This window comes from Micrasema longulum, unplaced genomic scaffold (assembly GCF_059751315.1).
Source record: "Micrasema longulum isolate JH-2025_06_02 unplaced genomic scaffold, ASM5975131v1 h1tg000684l, whole genome shotgun sequence".
NCBI lineage: Eukaryota > Metazoa > Arthropoda > Insecta > Trichoptera > Brachycentridae > Micrasema > Micrasema longulum.
Genome location: NW_028277880.1, coordinates 307,656 through 321,264, shown reverse-complemented (window position 1 = coordinate 321,264; position 13,609 = coordinate 307,656).

The window sequence follows — 13,609 nt, the reverse complement described above, 5'->3', positions numbered from 1 at the left end:
ATTCAGCAAATTATATCTGAATAAATTATATCTCCTTTCATGTTTTCTCTCGCAATTCATCTCGTGCGGAGTTTCGCATTTCGCCCCGTTTCGTTAAGAATTATTACTTAATATTATCGAGATCCACTTTGTGATATAGCTGCTTTGAAATACTTAATGTTTACACGTTTTGGTTTTTGTGTTTTCGTGTTGACATTAATGCCGTGGAAAATTTACTGGCAGAGATACGAGCTATTGTTCTCTAGATATGATTTATGTCAAATCTAAATTATGCAAAACAGAAATATAAATTGATATTTAATTCAAAATGTATCTTGTAAATCTTTGATATTTTAACGTTCAATATGTGCAAATGAATTTCCACATCCATTTTTTAATTGTTTATAGACTTTGTAACTCTAAATGTTTATGGACAAGATTCGATTTCACTCCCTAGAGAAATATCAAAATTGAAATTTATTCCAGTAGATAAAAATAAAAGAAAATATAAAAGTCTGAAAAGATGTGTAAAAAGTATTCGCCCACATCAATAAAGGTTTCTGCTCTTTTACTTCACAAAAGTCGGCAGATTGAAGAATTTACAAAATGAGGATGTTCAAACATCGGCAGAATTGTGAATGTTACACAGATATCAGACCTGTAAATGCCTTGACTTCCATATAACCATCTCAGAATATTTTCCCTTTGTGTTTCAATACACTTTAATGTTTATGGACTAATAAAAAAGGCTCCGGTCATAATATTTGAGAAAAAAACCATAAAAGTGCGAATATTCAATTAAAAAAATAATATTGCGTAAATTAACTTCCTCTCTATGCTTGATGTTGAATTTCCCAGGAATCGAACCTGGAAACTTAAACAGGGTAGGCGAATGCCCTAACCACTACACTACGAGGCGTACTTATCTCAGTTTCTTTTTTTTGGATTTTTATCTAAGAGTAACTATCGAGTGAAAAACTCTTTCTCAGAGTTCTGGTTCTTTTTCACAATCAGAACTCTTTTTTTATGCTCTCGGACACAGAATATATTAAAGAAACATAAACATTTTTCATTAAAAAAATTATATTTGACTTTTTACTCGTACCGTGCTCCATTAGAATGCAAAATCAATATAAATTCCTAATCAGCATTTACCAGTATGTCAGACTTCATTGATTACTTGGTGCAAGGAAGCGTTATATACGTCACAAAGGATCTATTAGGCTCACTGAGTGAAAGGGTCCTTCTAGGTGTGCTTTGCTTTATGGAGAGTCACGACGCTCAATGAAGAGTCAATTTGCTATTCAGCTGATTTCTTTATACAGGAATGTCACATAAGGGACGATATGATGTGAAAGAGCTTTCAGAAATGCCAATATTTTTATTTTTTTATTCTAAATCTTGAAGTTGGACACACATAAACATGTTTTAGTAATAACATTGTGTAAAAATATACATTGTTATTTTTTTAAATACATAGCTTAACCCATACATATCGACCTTAAGTTAAAATGTTTCAAAGGGTAATAATACACCACCGATTAATAGATTCGCCCATGCGGACTAAATCCATTTTACGACTATCAACTACGAAGTTAGCTACAGTTTACATCAACAAAATGGGCTGTATGTACTTAGGTCGAGAATTGCAAAAACAAATGGAAACCGTTTGTTACACGTCTGTTGTGAAACTAAAAACCAAATTGAAACTCTTTTATTATATGCAAAAGAGCTAAAGGACTTATCTTTAAAAGGGAGTGAATTATTATTAAAAGGAATTTCGATATTTTTTTCCCATGTCATAATATTTTTTTCTGCTTTATGTTAAATTGAATTTTGTGACTTGTGATCATTAATTATTTTTATAATGTATATTATTTATTTATTTTAGAACAGTTTGATTTTAAATTGGACAAAGATTTACTAATTGTCAAAAACGCTAGATGTTTTTAGTTATACTTCACACACATAATAGTATTTTTCAATCCGCCAGGACACAGATCAAAATTACAGACTTTAAATATTTCGTATATGTTTTTTTTTATACATTAATAAAATTTTTACCCAAAAGCGCTTTGACTTTCCACTATGATTTTAATATTTTAAAGATCGCACAACAGGTCAGGAGGCTTAATTACAGTTGTAAAGTACGGCACAGAACTATTATTATGAATATTATTATGATATATAAAAATATTATTTATTTATTTTAGAACAGTTTGATTTTAAATTGGACAAAGATTTACTTATTGTCAAAAACGCTCAATGTTTTAAGTTATACTTCTCACACATAATAGTATTTTTCAATCCGCCAGGACACAGATCAAAATTACAGACTTTAAATATTTCGTATATGTTTTTTTTATACATTAATTAAATTTTTACCCAAAAGCGCTTTGACTTTCCACTATGATTTTAATATTTTTTTGATCGCACAACAGGTCAGGAGGCCTAATTACAGTGGTAAAGTACGGCACATAACACCCAGGCTCGAGAAAAATACAGTCCTCCATAGAATAGGTTTCAATATTTTATGTTGTAAAGTAACATAAAAATTACATCACTCGCCTAGTCAACTCCATTCTTCCTCCATTCCATTTTGTTTTTATTATTGTTCCCACAAAATCAAACATTTTTTACTTTTATCAGTGCCCGTTGGTGTGGTTGGTATTACATCCTTTGATGTGAACATGCACAATTATGGCACGTTATGTAGATCTACATACGTTGTAATGATTCTTTAAAAAAAACTCATTTTACGCCAAAAATGCTTATTCGTTACCTTACCCAAGCTATCACTACTGTGATTTTGTATAAATCTATATTCTTTATTTATTTTTTACTTTAGAATTTGAGACGTTAACTGTTTGAATTGTAATAATATCGTCGATATTTACCATCGACATCTTTGGGTAAATTTTTCGATTACTTAAAAATACTTTTATCATGGGAAGGTTAAGATGACACAGTCAAATAGTTTTGGGGGTTAGTGTGTTAACTCTATTGTATAATAAAAAGATTTATCACCAAATTAATTTGTTTCATAAAAATGATGTCAATTATTTATTCTAGATAGAATACATTACTTAAAAAAATAATATGGATTCAATATTCAATTTAACTACATCGTAAACTTTTATATTACATTGAGGAAATCTAGGCCTGGCTTTTATTATATTAAAGAATCTATTCATAGCACGAAAATAGAATATTCCATAGAGTCGAGACACTTCAATACCGTTGTGTGCATTAATATATAATTTAATCTAAAACTCTAGTCTACGGGGAGGTTTGCGTCAGTCAAATTGAAAGGCAAAAGTCTCGCGTGCAAATTTTTGCCTTTTGTAAGGTGAACATTCGTACTCAGGTAGAGACTTTGTTAATATGACACTTCATACATTTTCTGCGTACGTATTTAACATTTTCACAAGCATTTCAAATGCGTACAATAATATACTCTTCTAAATTATACTTGAAAACATTAAGTCTATTAACTGTGCTGAAAATGTATCTACGCGCACCGACGTAAATAATTATTTGATTTTGTTGTTTTATTATATGATTTCTTTCAATATACTCGTAAGCTTACATTTGCGCGCCGCCGCTCATTACCGCTCCAGATTTTGACGACGGTAGTATTAAGGATAGTAATATAAAACGACCGAACGAAGTTGTAAAGTTGTTAAGGTGTTATGTTGAGATGTTATAACGGTTTTATTTATTAGACATTTTATTATTTACAGATGCGTGGGTGTATACATGTATACAATTAGACAATTTATCTCTAGCGACGCTGTCAACAAACGTTTTTCTTACTTTCATTTGGTATTAGGTATGTTACATGTGTATTCAGATGTACTAAATGAGGTCCAAAGACCTTAGTTTTCTAGCATGGAAGAATGTGCGAAAGCTGAATATAATATCTTCTTTTTCTACTTCTTCTTATCTGACCGTTTTTCTCCGCTCTGGATATAGGCCTCTTCTAATTTTTTCCACGTGTTTCTGTCCTGGGCACTCTGTTTCCATCCATGTTCCACGAGTTCGATGATGTCTTCAGTCCATTTCCTCTGTGGTCTCTCTACATTCTTTTTATTTTCGCAGGGTCTCAATTTAGTATTCTGGGGGTCTACTCAATAACTTCTTGTCTCGCCATATGACCCGCCCACTGTCATTTTTATCTTCCCACTCTTTCAGCGATATTAGTCTCCTTTGTACGGCGTCTGATCTCCGCACTAGTTTTTCGGTATTTTAAGGAGACGCTTAACATTTTTTTTCTATATACTGTAGTTACTAAACAAAAAATGAAAAACTACATCATTTTCTTCCCATAGTCCGAGGCAGAAGCAGAAAGCATCTTCAATTTTTATTTTTTATTTTAACAACATTTCAAACACAAATATTTTTAACAATAATTATTAATTTACTTAATTTATATTGTGATTTTTAAGCACTTACATTGCGGTACACCATTATTTAATTTTCTTCATCATTATGATTGTATTTTTATTTATACTTGATAGAGCATAAAGCACTTCATTAGTATACCAAATACGACGTTTTTTGATTATTTGTTACATGAAGGTAAGGCAATCAGTTTTACACTTTAGCGCCAGTTCAGGAATATTGCCGTGCAAAATCACATTTGAAATAATATTTTACTCTCACTAAAACATGATAGGCAAACAAACAAACCACTACGTACAATACAAGGTAGACTTATATACATCTAATTTCCTTTTTCAAGATTTTTACCTGTGAGTAGCCATCCAATCGAAAATAATGATAGATATAATTAAGGCAATAAAAGGTATCAATAATTGCTGGACACCGAATGTTTAACACTCTTCATGTAGGTCGAAAAGTCAGTTGATGAACTATAACGATCTTTTGACGAGTTTTTTGTGGTTTTTTCGTCATTATTTTCGTTTTCCATTTTTTTATGTAATAAAGGGAAAATTAAAAATACACAAATTCTTTGAAAATATGCGATAAAGATTATATTTAAAAGAACCATGTATTCTAATGCAAAAAAAAGCACAAAAATTGGCTTGCTCACAGTAAAGCAACAATTCAAGTATATTGTAGCAATGTTTATACATAAAAAAAATAAAAGGTTAAATAATTATTTTTTTTATCAAAATTAACCAGCATGTAATACATATAAAACTAGGGATGAAAAAAAGATAGGATTACTTATTCCGAGAAAACGGAGTCTCAAAACTCGTTGTACAGGAGATTAAAGCTGTTCAATGAGTTACATGAAGAAATAGAAAGCATTGCAATATTTCCAATTAATTAGAAAAAAAATATTTTATTTAATTTTGATCAAAAATTATAATGTTATTATAATTTTGATTCAGTTATTAAGTTGTTATGAACTTACTTAATAAAGCATAAATAAATTAAAGCAAATGCAAAGATGCTCCTGAAACAGATCTCAGCCGAAACATCCCACCCGATTCTATTGTACAAATCACACCAAACAACTTTTTAAAGTTTTACCTTGAAGTAAACTTAGAATATTTTTTTATAGTAAAAAAAAAAACACCTTTTTCTTTGAAGTAAATAATACATTTACCTTGTTCATTATAAGCGAGGTTAAAAAAAGCTGCTACTTACGTAAAAAAAAAAATTTTTAAATTTAGAAAACAGTTGTCCAGGATTCCAGTTATAATTTATCTACTCACATATTCTGGCAAAAAAAAATAATAAAAAAATATGTGGATTTGACTTAATGATGCAGTTTTGTAAAGTTTTCAACGCTCGAGGTCATATTAAATTTCATATATCTGTAGTTTTAAAAATAAATTTAAGGTTAAGTTACCGGGCATTTTATTTAGGCTAGAAGTTTTAAATAACTTTATATTTACTTAATATAAAATTGAGAAACGGGAAAATTAAAAACGTGTTCTTAAATGAGCACTTTACATCTTACTATGTAAAGATATGAAAGAGTAAAATTGGAACAAAACTTAAATGCTTGAATTCTCAAAACAGGGATTTGAGAGTTATTTTTTTTGCCAGTATACCAGTGATACAAAATGTTTATGTATTCTCCATCTCCCGGACACGAAAAATAAATTATTATTGTGAGGTTACTATTTTACAAAAAAATCATGACAGTTTTCATAATTTTCTAGTTCAAGTAGTTGACTCAGAATACAGGTCCTGATCAATCTACAAATTTACCTAAACTCCAAACTCTCCAAACTCGAAGGAACATGGCTGACGTTATTTTTAAGTATAAAACTTTAAATAATATGATAGATTGCCCTCAGATTATATTACTTATTAATTTTAAAGTCCTAGTAACGCAGACCAGAAACCAATCTCTTTTTAAAATTTCTAAATGTTACACTTAATCTTTTCAAAATTCATTTGTAAATAGAACCTGCAAAATGTGTAATCAGAAATTAAATTGTATTGATATTAATAACATATCTTTAACTTCCTTTAAAAGTGAAATTTCCAATAATAATTCAAGTTATGATGTTGCGCCTTGAATCCGCAGCCTATATTATGCAGGTTATGTGCAGTTCTGTGTGTAGGCACATTATAAATGTACACTGTATGGTCAACTATATTTGTATTATATATTATAATGTGCAACTTTGTGACCAATATTCAAAAGTAGATATATTTTGAATAATATGTATAACATGTACATTTACATTTCTAGTAATATTATAAGTTTTGTATGATTAGTTATTTTATGTATAATTTTTATGTGACAACATTTAGAATAACAATATTATGTGGAAGCCTCTAATTGGACTTTATGATATGTATTTATGGTATAATTATATCTTTTAAATTTATAAATGTCTGTTGGCTTTCAAATGAAATAAAATAAGGCTTTTATACATGAAATAGTAAATAAAATAAAATAAATAAATTACTATATGTAAGAGGTGTAGGTAAGGGTTGTATTGTTCCCAATACCACACCTACCTACTGGCCACAAGGTACCCCCCCCACATACCTAGACCAACAGGCGATTCTTCAGCTAGCCTCCTCTGTAGACACTTGTCCTCTTGTTACTATTGTTCCTCTGTATATCTTGTAAATATACCATACTAAGTAAAAAGAAGACTTTTACTACAATACCACCAAGGCCACCCCATAACAACTGGCGACGAGGATGGGATAAGGCTTGTTTACATAAAATCCGTGTCGTTTCACAGTCTACGGTTGTATATGATCTCTCAATTACCGGGTATTTTCATCGCATCCTATTATCCGTGTTTATATTGTCGGGATGTTTGTAAATCTCTTTAGCTTCTACTAATAGAGTTTAGTGACTGTTTGGTCTACCGAAGATTATTTTTTAAATGCGATTACTAATTTCTATATGGTATTCTACCAAAGCCTGCCATGTATTTTAAATTTGAAACTTAGATATATTAAAACAATTTATTATTAATTCATTTTACGTGAAACCTACGAAAAATTTTTGAAACCTTTTTTATTCACTGTTTCCACAATGCTCGCGCTTACTGTAAAAAGAGACCCAATTGTCTCCGGATTCCCTGCCTTGTTAAAATGCCAAATAACAAATTGGTGTTTCTAGGAATTACACCCCACAGTGTCTACCCATTAGACTTTGAGTTTGAGGCGGTTCATTAGACTATTCTTCCCCTGCGCAAAATGTCCCCATTTCACCCCGGTACTTATGGCATCGATAAATCATCCCCGTCCTGTCCGCCCAAAGTATCAGCTTGTAAATGAGCCGACAACATATTCCGTAAAGCAATGTTTTTGTCTAATTGTAAATCACGGTACAACAAAGTAAAACATAATTCTACAAACTCAATCTTCAAACTATTAGACAGGGAAAATACAACACTACACTTATTTTTCTTTCTTGACTTTTTTTGAGAATTTTGTGAATATTAGCTTTTTTCTGATTGACCAAAAATAATTTTCATTTTGTGAGTATTTCCTGTTAGCCGGAAGTAACCATTTTAGAAAATTGTAACAAGTTGTGGTAAAACGGGATTCGTGAAAATCCCTTTTTTTCCTTACTCCGTTTTTTATGATACCTTTTTCTCACGTCGGCGATGTGGTGTTGTGGTTAGAGCGTGTAGCTAGTATGCAGAGGTCTTGAGTCCAATTTCCGACAGGTTTGAATGGGAGAAAAGCAAATAACCCGATTCATTGTAAGACGGAAATATCTATTGAATTTTATTTTTGATTATTTTATTTAACATCGCTATTAATATGAAAACTTTCGGCCGGGTTTTAGTCATATTTCACCCAGAGAACAGCTGTACCTTTTATTAATTTGGCCCGGACAAGTGAAGAATATTGCTTTAGTTATAGGTGTGCTTTTATGATATTATAATTACTTTACCGTCTGCGGAAATTTGAAATAATGCAAGGGATAAAGCGTACATTTTTCAAGAGGAAAAATAGAATTTATTTACTCAATTCATATTTCTTATTTTTCTTTATGCTTATTACTAATTATTTCTTAATTCAATTTTCGCAGAATTTTTTTGTTTGCTTTGATGGGTGTGTCAGCTATTTTTTAAATGTATTTCCCGTTATTTTGTTCTGGATAGTTATTTTTTTTATTGCAAAGCTAAACACGGACACACCCTTAAAAGCCAAAAAAATCCATAAATACGTCAATTAAAACGAACAAATACATTTATTTACCAACAAAAACCAAAATTTTGTTATACATATTATTTAACATTATTTTTCGTTTCTACAAAAAATAAATTATAATGTTTTCTAAAAAATGGATTCAAATTTACTATATTGAAAAAAACGCAATTAATTTTCAATCAAAAGCTCATGAAAAATGATACGTTATGTTATTTCAATTTTCTTATAACAGACAAAATGCATTAATTTCATATATTTTGAAGATCAATAAATGTGAAAAAAATATTCAACCAATCGAACAATTTGAATTCGAGTTTATAAACATTATATCGCAGCAAATATAGCAGTCTAGGCGTTTACAGGCCTTATGACCTGACCTGTCATTGTAAAGTGTATGTGATATAATAGAGTCAGAATCTCACCCGAATCAATGTAGATTTCAGCTTTTTGACTTCACAAAGATCAACTGATGAAGAAATACTGGCAGAACGGTTAATGTTACACAGTGTTTAAAGTAACCACTTAAACCACCCAATGACAGGTCATAAGCCCTGTATAGCCTAGATTTCTACATTACCTTCTTCATCTCTGTTTTAATATGTTAATATTGATAACTCTCAAGACAGTTGAATCCAGTTCATGTCTTCAAAAAGTTAAACACACTCAAAATATTGTTGAACCACTTATCGTTTAAATGTAAATATGCACAACGTAACGAAAAATGAAATTAAAAAAAGGAAATTGCCTGTATGTAAATAATGTAAAAAAATAAGGATTTTTAAAAGATAAAAATAACTTTTTGCGCTATTGAGATTAACTTAAATACTTCAATTTTGAGGGCCATTTTCAACGAGTTGTAAATAACTCACTATTATAAAAAGAAATCAGGTTGTAGTTGAGCGGGGTGCAAACCTCGGACCTTTATTCGTGAGTCCGCGACACTAGCCACAAGACCACAATCCGATTTTGAACGATGTGTATAAAAGTTTTACATAATTATCTAAGTAAGCATTTATTTTGAAGAATCCTTTCAAGCCAGAAAATTAATATCAATCCAAACACTGGCTCGTGTCTCCGTTTTTTTTTAAATAGGTAAACTAAAATCAGTGTTTTATTTTATATATTGTTTCTAACATTATTCAGTTATCTTGACGAAGTGTTCTCTTAATTCAACTATCTATTGTTCCTGATTCCTGTAATTAATTTACTTTTAAAATTCCATTATGTGAGAACGAACTTGTAAGCCCGGTGTAAAAGCTTTGAATAAATAAGGTTTTACTAACTCACTGACCTTTTGTACTAATTTAGTTTGCCAACATAGTTATTAAGTGTCGGTGCAGACTCATTTGTTAGCAGCTATACAATGTGACTTTTATACATTGTGTCCTTTCTATTAGATGGTTTTTCAATCATGTATTGATTTTTTTCTAACTTAAATCAACTTACTCGAATAGAAAAAAACAAATTTCTACTTCAAAACTAATTGTGGTCCCGTGGGTGGTAGTGCCGCGGAATCCGGATAACAAAATCCAAGGTTCAAATCCTGTTCTACTACCACTTTTTCCTTCCAATTTTTTAACACGGTTTTTTACAACTAAAAAATAATAACTCCAATATTGAAACGCAACAAATATTTTTAATTCAAAAAACACTGCTTTATTAATATTTAAAGCAATAACTTTGTTGTCAAACATTTTAATGACGGTGTAAAGCGAGATTTGAATATGAGTTTAAATAGTATGCTAAGGAAAATAGGGGTATGTCTCCAAACCGGTAAACAGAAAAGTCCGTAAGTGGTTAGGGTGGGTGCTGTAATAATTGGACATGCTACAGTAGTTGTACATTTTAAATATAATGGTCAAAAATAAATAAATGTAATGCGTTCATTTTAAGAAAAAGCACTCTAACGAAGTGTATATTTTATGATGGTGATATATTCTTAGGTTCATTTAATTTTGACCATTAGAGTTTATTTCCAAAAATTATTAATCAATATTCCCTTTCCGCACCTAATGGTACATAGATCATCGCATTTGTACACCAATTGCAGCGTATCTTGATTTTTTTTTGTTACTTGAAGTTAAGATAATCAGTCTCACGCTTCAGTTACCAGTCCCGGGACAGTGAAATAGTCCAATGTTAAAACATCTTTTTAAATAAATATTTCGTTTCAACCATGTCAGGAATCGAACCCGAGACCTCTTGCATGGCAAACAGGCCCTGACTTTTATACTGCAAGACCAACAAAATACTTATTTATTTGTTTTGTTTATTTATTTAATTTTACAATGCACCCAAGGGGCATTTACAAAAATTATACTGGTAAGATCAAACATAGTAAGTAATAACTTGAAAAATAAACAACCCATTAAAAAAATACATTTATTTTACATACATGTAGAAACAATAAAAAACATACTGCAATGCAAAATAAATAGTGAAACTTTGCATAATAAAAAATATGGATATAAGAAAAATAACAGAATTATTTTTTTTTTGTAAAGAATTTAAACAAAATATACATATAAGCATAAAAAAGTGTTATTAACAAATTAATGTTAAAAAACCAACGATAAAAGTTAGTGTAGAGTGAGTATATGTGGTAAGTACTATCATTTATGTTTTTTTGCACTTAACATTATTTTTTAATCAGTTTTTTACTAAAAACTATTTTATTATTTCATTGCTTAAATGGTATTTAATAAAATGTGCATATAACATTATCAGAAATATATTTTACTAAACATGCTGTATTAAATTAACGAACGCAGTACCCTTTACACTTTCAGTTACAGAAATGTTTTCAATTTTGGACAATTTTATAAAAAAAATATGATTAACATATTTTAAAAGAGATCGAGAACAGTTAAGACACTCATATTGAAGTCTAGGTATTTACAGGGCTTGTGAATTTTCGGTGACCACTTTACATACTGTGCAACATTCACCATTCTGCGGATATTCGAAAATTTAAATTCTTTTCATTCATTTCATTCTTCATTTCTTCGATCTATTGATTTTGCCAGGTTAAAGAGCTAAAACTTAATAATGAGGGTGTGATTCATTTGATTAATTTATTTTACCTGCTTATCAATTATTTGCTAGAACAACGTATTATCTCGAAAAATGCAATTTTACAGTCAGTTACTTTTGAACGTTGTAAAAATTGAGAAATCTTAAATAATATTTTTTTACCATAAATCATAATTAAAGACAATGGAAATTATTGAATATACATATATTTGAATGAATTGTATTTTTTACTTTTTTTAATTTTTTAAAGTCACTAGAATAAATTTAAATTTATAGCAACAGACAAAGAAAACATTTTTGAGACAAGGCAAAAGAAGAATAAGCATTTGCAGGGCTTATGGCTTGTCATTGGCTGGTTCAAAATCATTCACCATTCTGCCTTTGTTTAAACATCCACATTTCCTCAACCTTCTCAAAAATGGTTTCCCTCTCTGTTGCAACTCTGTTGGATCTAAATAGCTCGCTAGGGAGGAGCTCCAGACTAACTACAAATATTTGGACATACTCAAAACATTGTCTATTAATCTAACTGGCATGACAAGAAGCTTAAAAATATAACAATTTTTTGCAGGCATTGCCTATAAAGTGTAATGGTTCAGCCGAATGAATCTCACCAGCATGATAAAGGTATCAGCAGCAGCTATTTTACTTCACAAAAGTCGTCAGGTCAAAGAGTTGAAGTAATGTGGATGTTTAAACTAGGCGGAATGTAAAATGTTACACATTGTGTAAAGTGGCCATTTAAACCAGCCAACGAAAGGTAAGCCCTGTAAATGCATAAACTTCTATATTCCCTTCTCAAAAACGAATTTAGATCTGAATAATTCCCTAGGGAGGAAATTTAGTCTGTCTACAAACATTCGTAAGTACTCAAAATACTACCGCTGTAATAAAACAACATGTTTCGAGATGATACGTTGTTCTTGTAAAAAAAACCGTAACTTTATAACTTCTAAGGGAGTATAATCTAGTCTACAAACCTTTGGACAAGCTCAAAATATAATTAATAATGATCATGATTATATTAAATACTTGTTTACTATACAAAATTATTATAAAATTTGATTTTTGTTGAGTAACTGTTCTAAATAACAAAGGTTTCAATGCTCTCGGATTATTTATTATTAAAATTTAATACAGAAAAATAGAAAAGAGTCTTTCACTTCATTTATTTCGAAACTGCGATATGGATCCGCCCTTGCGGAAACAATAAATTGCATATCAATTCATATCATTCGCTACATTTCCTTTCAATATAAAATGTGAATACATTTTTTGGGCACCGTTTAAATATTTCAATGGAGGTTTGAACAAACGATATTTTATGCACTATAAAACGAATAAAAATGTTATAAGAATCAAGACAACGGTCGCAGCTACCTCTGGTGACAACTGTCACACGTAAAGGCTATTCGGATGGCTGGGCCACTATATCGACGCCTCATACGTATAATATCGTAACACGCAAATGGTCGTTTTTGAGTTTTTAACGTATTTCGTCTATTTATTATGTTATTTTTATTTATTATTTTAATTTTTGGGCACTTCTATTCGAGCGTCGAATTCGGTTTCAAACCTTGGTGTTATCCTTGAAAGAAATCTGTCTTACACTTCCCATGCTAGGAAAGCCGTGAATTTGGGAAAGATGGCTTTCCACAAAGTTGCACGCTTGGCCAGAGCCAGCTGAGGATTGTCTTTTGAAACTTCAACGGTCTATTATAAATCCATTTTTCTAGGTATCGTATGCTATGCAACTGGCTGTTGAGCACACCGATGTGAGTTGCAATATTTCAGGCGAATTATTTTAGGCGGACAAAGGCAACCTCTTCTGGCTCTTTCTAGAGCATAGAGAACATGCTCAACGGATGCACTCCCGGTTCTAACGGGCTTGTTTCGTTTAGATCTGGAGGTTCAGCGATGATCTGCAAATTTCCACCTAAAGAAAGCCTTCCTCTGTTATTGGTGGCGTCCGTCTACTCCCAAC